The sequence below is a fragment of the Lactuca virosa genome, chromosome 8 (assembly GCF_052849685.1).
Source record: "Lactuca virosa cultivar CGN04683 chromosome 8, Lactuca_virosa_CGN04683_v6, whole genome shotgun sequence".
Lineage (NCBI taxonomy): Eukaryota > Viridiplantae > Streptophyta > Magnoliopsida > Asterales > Asteraceae > Lactuca > Lactuca virosa.
This window is the reverse complement of record NC_136433.1, coordinates 223,925,744-223,935,512: the sequence shown is the minus strand read 5'-3', so window position 1 is coordinate 223,935,512 and position 9,769 is coordinate 223,925,744.

Here is a 9,769-nt window from a genome sequence, read left to right as displayed (position 1 = left end):
CCGTCTGCGGGTGAAAGGCCGTGCTGAAATGTAGACGGGTACCCAAGTCCTCGTGAAACCTCTTCCAAAACCTGGAAGTGAACCTGACATCCCTATTTGAAACCACCGAAATAGGCACACCATCCCTGATATAAATTTCAGCCAACTTCTTCGCAGAGATACTCTCCTGAATCGGAATAAAGTGCGCACTATTGGACAATCGATCCACGATGACCCAAATCAAATCCACTCCGCGTGCCGTCTGAGGAAACTTCGTAATGAAACCCATGGTAATCTCTTCTCATTTCCATACGAGAATGTCTAGCGGCTGCATCTTGTCGTGAGGCCGCTGATGTTCGGCCTTGACTTTCCTACAAGTCAAGCACCTCTCCATATACCAAACAACTTCACGGTTCATACAGGGCCACCAATAATCAGGATGTAGATCTCTATACATATTTGTCGCCCCGGGATGAATGGAGAATCTCAATTGGTGCGCCTCCTCCATTAGAACCTGACGTGCACCTTCCCAATAAGGAACCCACACTCTCCGATGGAGAGTCAATAAACCCCGGGTATCATAATCGAAGGAGGCCACCTGTCCCACTATGCGCTCACTCCTTCGGTGCTCTTCCTTCATAGCCTCGACCTGAGCTTCCCGAATCTACTCCAAGAGTGGAGTAATCATTGTCATCCTCATACAAATATCTCTGATCGAAGCCGTAACCGCCTTGCTGCTGAGAGCATCGGCCACCATATTGGCCTTCCCCGGATGGTAAATAATCTCACAATCATAATCCTTCACCACATCCAACCACCGACGCTGCCTCATATTCAATTCGACCGATCCATCAAGTACCTCAGGCTCTTGTGATCCGTGTAGATAGTACAACGGACCCCATAGAGGTAATGTCGCCAAATCATGAGGGCGATAACACAAATCCCCAGCTCCAAATCATGTGTCGAATAATTCACTTCATGAGGCTTCAGCTGGCTCGAAGCGTAAGCAATAACACGACACATCTGCATCAAAACCGCTCCCAATCCCGTGATAGACGTGTCACAATAAACCACAAAATCCTTAACACCCTCCGGCAGGGTCGAAATCGGTGCCTTGCACAATCTCTGTCTCAGGGTCTCAAACGTTGCCTGCTGCTCAGGCCCCCAGAAAAAAGTGGCATTCTTCTTCGTCAGTTGAGTCAGAGGAACCGCTATCTTGGAGAAATACTGAATGATTCTCCGGTAATAACCTGCCAACCCAAGGAAACTCCGAATCTTAGATGGAGACCTCAGAACCCCCCACCGCATCACGGCCTCGACCTTGGCCGGATCGACCAGAATACCATTCTAGTTAACAAGGTGCCCCAGAAACTGCACCTCACGCAACCAAAACTCACACTTGGAGAACTTCACATACAGTCTCTCCCTCCTCAGGGTCTCCACTGTCACACCCCGATCCTTGTCGGAATCGATCAAGGCGTGATATATTGTTCAAAGTCTCATGACAACTATGTTATAATATGATTAGATTCAATTAAGTACTAAGTATGCAAACAAGATCCACAACATACAAATACATATCCAAATACGAACAACATTTATTACATCAAATTTAAATTGTCTTGTGGATTTCTAAGGCGCAACCTATTTTTCATCATTCTTCATTCTTCAAATCTGCACCATGGGTAAAAACAGGTCAACTACTAGAGTTGGTGAGTAATCAAATTTTAGCAGAGAAAATTGTGAAGTTGAAACATTTATAATTTGAAATTTGTTTTCTTTTGAAGTCGACAAACAATAGTATTTGAGATAACGGTTTATAAATCAAAAATTGATTAACAAATGATAACAACAACAATAAGTCCTCACCCTATATATATATATATATATATATATATATATATATATATATATATATATATATATATATATATATATATATATAAATATATAAAGGATGGAGCATCTAATCATCATACACACTCAACCACGTGCGATCAATCACCTTAGCGTCCCAAGGCGGGGTGGTCAACCCAATAGCGCTATTATTGTCCATAACGTACCTCAAGAATACGGGCATAGTCATGGAGATTAGACTAAAAATGATAATGCACTACAAGTACATGTAGCGTAAACAAACAATAGTTATACAATTAATGACTCACGTATAAATGTCCCAACAATGTCTCAATTGTGATAAAACAATAAAATGAAGTTGGAACATATTAGAACCACATGATACACCCCAAAAGTATTGAAAATTATAAAATATGGGGTAGATTACTCACATTAGTCCCAAAACGAAATGCGTGTGTCGTACGATAGACGATTCGGGTCAAAATGGCGTAGAACCTAATATAATTAATAGTTTTGGTTTAGGAATTGCTAAACGAGAATGGAGTATTAATACAAATAATTAGACACATATTCTTATATTAGATGAATTAACAATAATTCATTTTGATTATAATATTAAGGTATTTATTTGTTAAATGAATTTTAAATTGAATTACTTACTTTGCATAATTAATTTATATTTTCAATTTAGGCCAGATTTTAATAATTTCTTATTAAAATAATAACTTGCCCAATTATAATTATTTACAGATTTTAACAATTATTTATATGAAATAATCATTAAAATGCATTTTTACATGCTTAAATACTTAGGAAAATAGTTTTAAATAGTAAACAGTATTGAAAAATTATGAAATTATTAGGAAATCATTATTTCATACAATAGGAATTACTGTCAAATTTGTATACTTTTCTGAACTGTTTTAGTATTTATTTAATATTTTAATGATTAAACAACACAAAATTCGGGAAAAATAGTAAATGATTCTAAAAAAATCTGTACAATTAACCATAGTTTTATAACATGATGTAGAGCCCAGTGTATACGTTTCAGATATTTGTGACTAAGGGAAGTATTTTTTATATATTTCATTATTAATTAATCAATAAAATCATAAATAATTGTAAACAGTAATATAAATGCATGAAACTTCATATATCAAGTTTAATCAGTATACAGGTCATCCCAGAATTTTCTCAGAATTTATTGAATGCAACAAGTATTTTATGTGAATTATTGCCCTACTTTATTGCAATAATTATGATAATTCAATAAAAATAAGTTATTTTCTGAAAATTTCCAGAACTTCTTATTTTATTGATGGTATTTTGAGAAAAATCAGGTTTATGCAAAAAAATGAGTTTTAGATATTTTGGTGGATTTAATTTGTTTCTTGTATGAATTTGAAACTTTTAACAACATACCTTGATGAATGCTTCAAGAGGGATGAAGATTTGAGTATAATAGATTGTTCTTGGATGGAATATGAGTATTCTTGGAGGAAATTTATAGATTGAGAGTGAGGGAAAGAATAGAGAAGATTTAAGTGGTGAAGAGAATAATGTGTTGGGAGAAAAAGGAAAGGAAAGTGGATGGGAGGTGTGAGTGGGAGACCATGAGAATAATCTTTTTGCTTTTGGTGGTCTTCATAATTTCCCACTAACACAAGCATCTTTTACATAATTAATATAAGAGTTTTATAAAATTTAAAGTAAAGTTTATAAAAAATAGAGTTTTATAAAATTTAATGTAAAGTTTATAAAAATGGAGTTTTATAAAAGATAGGTTATTATTTGATTATAACAATCTACTTTGATTTGAAGTTTAATTAGAGAATTCAAGTTTGATTCTTTGTATTTAATTAGAGCATTATACTTTGATTTGATTTTAATATGGTATCATAATTTACTTTGATTATAGTTATAACGTTGTACAATACTATGTTGCTATTAACGTCAAGTTATATCGTATTGTATGGGTTTTGATCCTATTAGCGTCAAGTAATCTTGAGTAGGGTTTATTAAATTTCCAATTGGGTTGGGTTAACCCGAATCCATTTTAGGCGGATGTCACATCCACCACCTCCCTCAAGTACTCCTCATGCAGCCCCTGGGCCTTGGAATAGACCAGGATGTCGTCGATGAATACAATCATAGACCGATCCATCATCGGTCGGCACACGTCGTTCATGTGATCCATGAACGCGACTGGAGCATTGGTAAGCCCAAAGGGAATCACCACGAACTTGTAATGACCATAACGAATCCGGAAGGCCTTCTTATGCACATCGCCTCTATGAACCTCATATGATGATAACCCGAACGAAGATCAATCTTGGAAAACTAAGATGCACTCTGAAGCTGGTCAAAAAAGTCATCAATCCTCGGGAAGGGATAACGGTTCTTCACTGTTAGCTTATTCAGCTCCTGGTAGTCAATACACATCTGATGTGACCCATCCTTCTTCTTCACAAACAGGGTCGACTCTCCCCAAGGCGAACTACTCGCTCGAATGAACCCCTTGTCAAACAGCTCCTACATCTGTGTAGACAACTCCTGCATCTATGGTGGATCTAACCGATATGGTGCTTTGGCTATCAGAGCCACACCAGGAACCAAGTCAATCCTGAACTCCACCTGCCTCTCCAGAGGCACCCAAGGGAAATCCTCCGGAAACATATCTGGGTACTCCCTTACAATTGAAAAATCACCAACCGATGCCTTACCCTTCTCCCGGGTATGCATAACATAAGCGAAGAAACCAAAACAATCATGATGAAGATAACGTCTGGACCTAGAGGCTGAGCATAGGACGGGCCCGCGCTAAGCGACATCTCCATGGACCACCAACTCTCCCCGACTTGGGGTCCGAACCCGCACCATCTGACGCTCGCAATCAATCACCGCCCCATTAGGGCTCAACCAATCCATCCCCACTATAAACATGTTCCTACACAAAGGAATGGGAACTAAGTCGATCAGATACTGCTTGTTGAACATCTCTAGAACATAATCCCGATGAACCCTCGATACCCGGACAAATCGATCATCCGCAATCTCAACCTCTAATGGACAATCCAGCTCTCCTGGAGCTCCAACAAACCTCTTGTTTAGCGCAAGAGATACGAAAGATCGATTAGCCCCTGAATCAAACAATATCAAAGCAGAGATACCATTCACATGGAACAATCCTAAAACAAAACACACAAATGTAAGCAAGGAAGTCAACATAAATAAAGAGTTAAGGAGAAGAGACATAGCCATCGCCACATCTAGTGCATCACGCGCCTCCTCGAAAGTCAGCTGAAAAGCCCTGTTCCTCACAACAGGTGCATCCGACAATCAGTAATCCGTAGGGTCGCTGAAGTAGGTGCTACCACTAGTCCTCCTGACGATAAACTTAGGCAGTTGGCCTTCTTGTGGCCCCTCTGATTGCAATGAAAGCAAATCAGATCTGATGTCTCGGTGATGGTGATAACAACAATGCAATCCTTGCTATAGTGCCCTGTCTTGCCGCACTTGTAGCAACCCGAACCACCCGCTCTGCAAACCCCATCATACGACCTGTCGCATTTGCCACAGTGGCTCCAGCCCTGCTGGCCCTTCGACCTAGAGTCGAAACCCTTGGGTTTCTTCGTCGAAACCCCAATCGTCTGCCCATGCTCCGCCTTACTCTTCCCTATGTGATCCAAATCAATCTCTCACTCCCGCGCCCTAGATATCATGTTATCCAAATTCGGGCATACAGAAAAACTAATGAACTCCTTGATGTCAAATATCAACATATCATGGTATCAAGTCTTCCTCATCTCCTCATCAACTGCATACTGGGGTACCAACAAAGCCTTCTCCTTAAACCTGGCGGTGATCTCCACCACAGTCTTAGTCGTCTGCCTCATGTCAAGAAACTCCCTAGCTAACTGTTGCACCTCAATAGCTGGTGCAAACTCTGCTCAAAACCGAGTCACAAAATCTGGCCAAGTCATGGCCTCAATGGTTGGGGCTCCCAAAGCATAGTCGACCTCCTCCCTCCAATCTTGTGCTCGCTCCCTCAATCATTCTGCAGCGAACCTCACATTTGACTCCTGGGGGCATAAGCTCGTCATCCACACTCAATGTCAGCTATCCAACGCCTGGCTACAATAGGGTCCTTCACCCCAAAGAAATCTGGTGCCCTATACCCCCTAAAATCCTTGAAGGAGAGAGTGAGGGCCCTAGACCGGCTAGCGGCCAGATCGGCTCTGAATATCCGAAGGCGATCCTCCATCAGTTCGATGATACCCTCCTTGATCGACCCAAACATCACCGGGGTCGCATCAAGGATGCCTCTAGTAACCTCAGATGCAATGACATCGCGTAGCCTCTCATCAATCGGTTCGGTGCTCGTGCCTGAACCATATCCAGATCCTGGACCCCTACTCCATGACAATTAGCAAACATACGAGAAGGTTCACACTCTCTAGTTCCCTAGATTCATTGTGGTCTTCCTGGTCTCAGGTATAAATCATGTGCTTTCAATATTATGGGCCCAATACTACATTCCACACCTATTTATACCCTCCTCGAGGACTACCCCGACTCCTCTAAGTCTCTCTTCCCAACTAGTACATTCCTCATACTATAAGGCATCCTACACACCAAAGCATCTCTCAGGGGCTTCGTAGGACTTCCTTCCTCACCCCTATCTGCTATCAGTTGTAGAAGGAACTTCCACTAATACTACCTAACTACTACATGAACACAATTACATACTACCAGTACTAGATAATTCTTCGAATGATAGGTCCCACACTACAACAGTTGGACTCAAACACGAGTTACGCAATAGAGTTAAACCTATCCTTATAAAAGTATCCAATCACAATAATATGTAATCCAACGCATTCATCCACTAGTTACTTAGTACCAACATAATTTCCTAAAGCACAAGCATGCATCATTCGAGCATCAGGCCATTCAACTCAGAACATAACCTATACATGTCATCCTAACAAGTAACTGATCTGATACTAGCATGCGAATCTATAAGCTCAAAAAAACAACACATAAAGGCATCTCTCCTAGCATTCAATCATGCAATTTTGAGCAGATCCTTAACCCCTAATCTAGCATGCAATTCTCATATCATAACATAAAACATATACCATGTATGGGTATTTTGGGAAGACTTACTTGAGCTTGGCTGATTACACGCATCACACATTTTTTCTTTTATTAAAATCCTTTTTAAAATGTTTATTTTTATGTAAAATTTATCAAACCCTCGATTTGATTCCAGGCACACCCAAGAGTATGCCTGAATCCCTCAAACCAAGGCTCTGATACCAGCTTGTAACATCCCAAAAACACGGATAAAATTTTGTTTTTAAATTCAATCAACCATACGTTACTAATAACAAAATAGTCAAAAGTGTATGATAGCAACATGTTATCAGAGTACAAATTCCCAAAATCTCAAAACGCGGAAACCATTAGGTGTTGCGGTGCGATCAGGCCGGGCCCTTCCCCTTCGAACTGGAAGTACCAGAAACATAAACTAAAACATGTAAGCACAAAGCTTAGTGAGTTCCCCCAAAATATCGCATACCATGCAAACATACAACCAAGCATATATGGGTGCTTGTAATCCCCTTTCGGTCTATTTCAACCGGATACAGTCAAGCATATTTGGGTGCATGCAATCCCCTTTGGTCTATTTCAGCCGGACACTGTCAAGCATATTTGGGTGCTTGCAATCCCCTTCGGTCTATTTCAACCGGATACCGGGTCTATTTCACCCCTACCACTACCATATAATTTCATAACAAATAATCACAAAGTCATCAAGCAACCACATGCATAACTAACAGTTGTCACGAAGTCAACCATCACACTACAATATAAACTAGTGGGCCGACATTGGGGCCTTCGACCCACAGATACAGTGAAGGAAATTCACCTGATACTGAAGACAACTAAGTCTCACACTCGAACTTCCGTAACTAAACTCCTCCTAATAACACAATAATTAACCCTAATTAATAATTAAAATCCTACTCTACTTGTGAGTCCAAGGCCCGCAAGCAAACCCCCTTAAGGACAAAAAGACCATTTTGCCCCTCCCATGGTCCAAAACCCTAAGTCTTGACCAAAAGTCCAAAAGTCAATAAAAGTCAACTGCCCAGCGCGTACACTGGGTGTACTCTCTTCACAAGATGCACAATGAGGAGTAGTTTTTAGATCTATAAGTTTGCAAGCAACACCTCCTTCCTCAATGGGCTTCTTCTTCAACCAAAAAGCACCAAAAGTCACTAATAAGCTCCAAACTCTCACAAACAAGGCTTAAACTCGAGATTAGGGTTTTTGAGGGAAGGTGGCTGGTAAGGAATATCAAAGGGAGGCATACAGTGGCTTAAATATGGAAGCAAAGCCTTGAAATTAGGGTTTTTATGCTAAGCTAGTATGCCCAGCGTACCATACATACGCCCAGTGTACTAGCATGCCCTCCGTGATCTGATCACATGAATACGTTGTGCGTACCCACATTTACACCCATCATAGGGGATGAGATGCAAAACTCTCTAAATGGGACCAAAGGCACAAACACAAATAGGTTAAGGCTAGAAATAGAAATACCTGATATTCGGATGCTACATAGACAGGTGTCACTCTTTAAACATCTTCTTGGAATATACTTATTTTACAAGCGAGCAAGTATAATCAATGTCTTTGAAGTTCTATCGTTTGTGTAAACAATAAGTTATTTCTCACCTGGTTCTCCATGACCTAGTTATATTCGTTGTAGTCATGCACATTAGCCAAGTTCTGCAAGAGCTCTTAGAAATTGTTCCTACATATTTTTCATTGAAGTGACTAAATTTTTCTCTCACACAGGTGATTCATCAAAATCGTTAAAATCCAATTGTTTTAGGAATGGACTAAGAAATTCATCAATTCCCCCACAATGACACCACTTACTACATACATTTTCATTGTCCTATTGAACCCTAATCTTGGTATCTCTAGTTGGGTTAGGCTTCCTTCATATGAACTCATGCAATCAAAATATTTAGTCCAATTTCTTTAGTCGGCCTACTACCTAATTATCTACTTAAGCCTTTTGTAAGCGGATCCATAGTTTTATCCTTTAACTTCACATAGTTAACATTGATAATCTCAGTTAAGAATATTTTCCTAATGGTATAATGTTTATGAAATATATGTCTAGACTTACCCATTGTACACCAAAGTTTATGCTTACCATTTTTTAATTGACTATCACGATATATATACATAGGCGGACACTAGCTTAGGCAATTTTGGAATGCCTTCCATAAATTATACCCATAAAATGGTGCAACCACTTTGCTTCTTAGCCACATTTATACAAGATAACAAACTCACATTCCATTATAGATATTGTTATAACCATCTGGTTGAAGTATTTCAAAGATATAAGAGCAACACCAAGTGTTTATACTTATCTATCGGTAGATTTGAATATGTAACGTATCTACTGGTATATTTGAATATTTAATGTAATTTATCCAATATAAATAATTTATTATGAAATAACATTTGGATATCTATTGTAATGTAACATGGTCCTAATTTTTTCCAATGTTTAGTACTTAGATTAATAGTATACGTGCTTATTCTACTAACATAATAGGCCAAGTCGAGTACATCATACTTTGATAATTTTTTAGTATTGTATATGGGAAATGATGTGACATGGTTCCTCCTAGTCTACGCTCCTTGTTCTTGGTGATTCCGGCGAACCTACGAGGTCACAACAAGAAAGGGCCGTCAGCCGTTCTCCGGGAGGGGATCCCGAGAAAATGCTATGACGGTCAAGTCAGTGGATAGACTTGGGGTAGTATTTTGGGTAAAATGCTAGAGAATCACTTACTTACCAAGTCACCTGGAGTAGCCTTTTATACTATACCCTTCT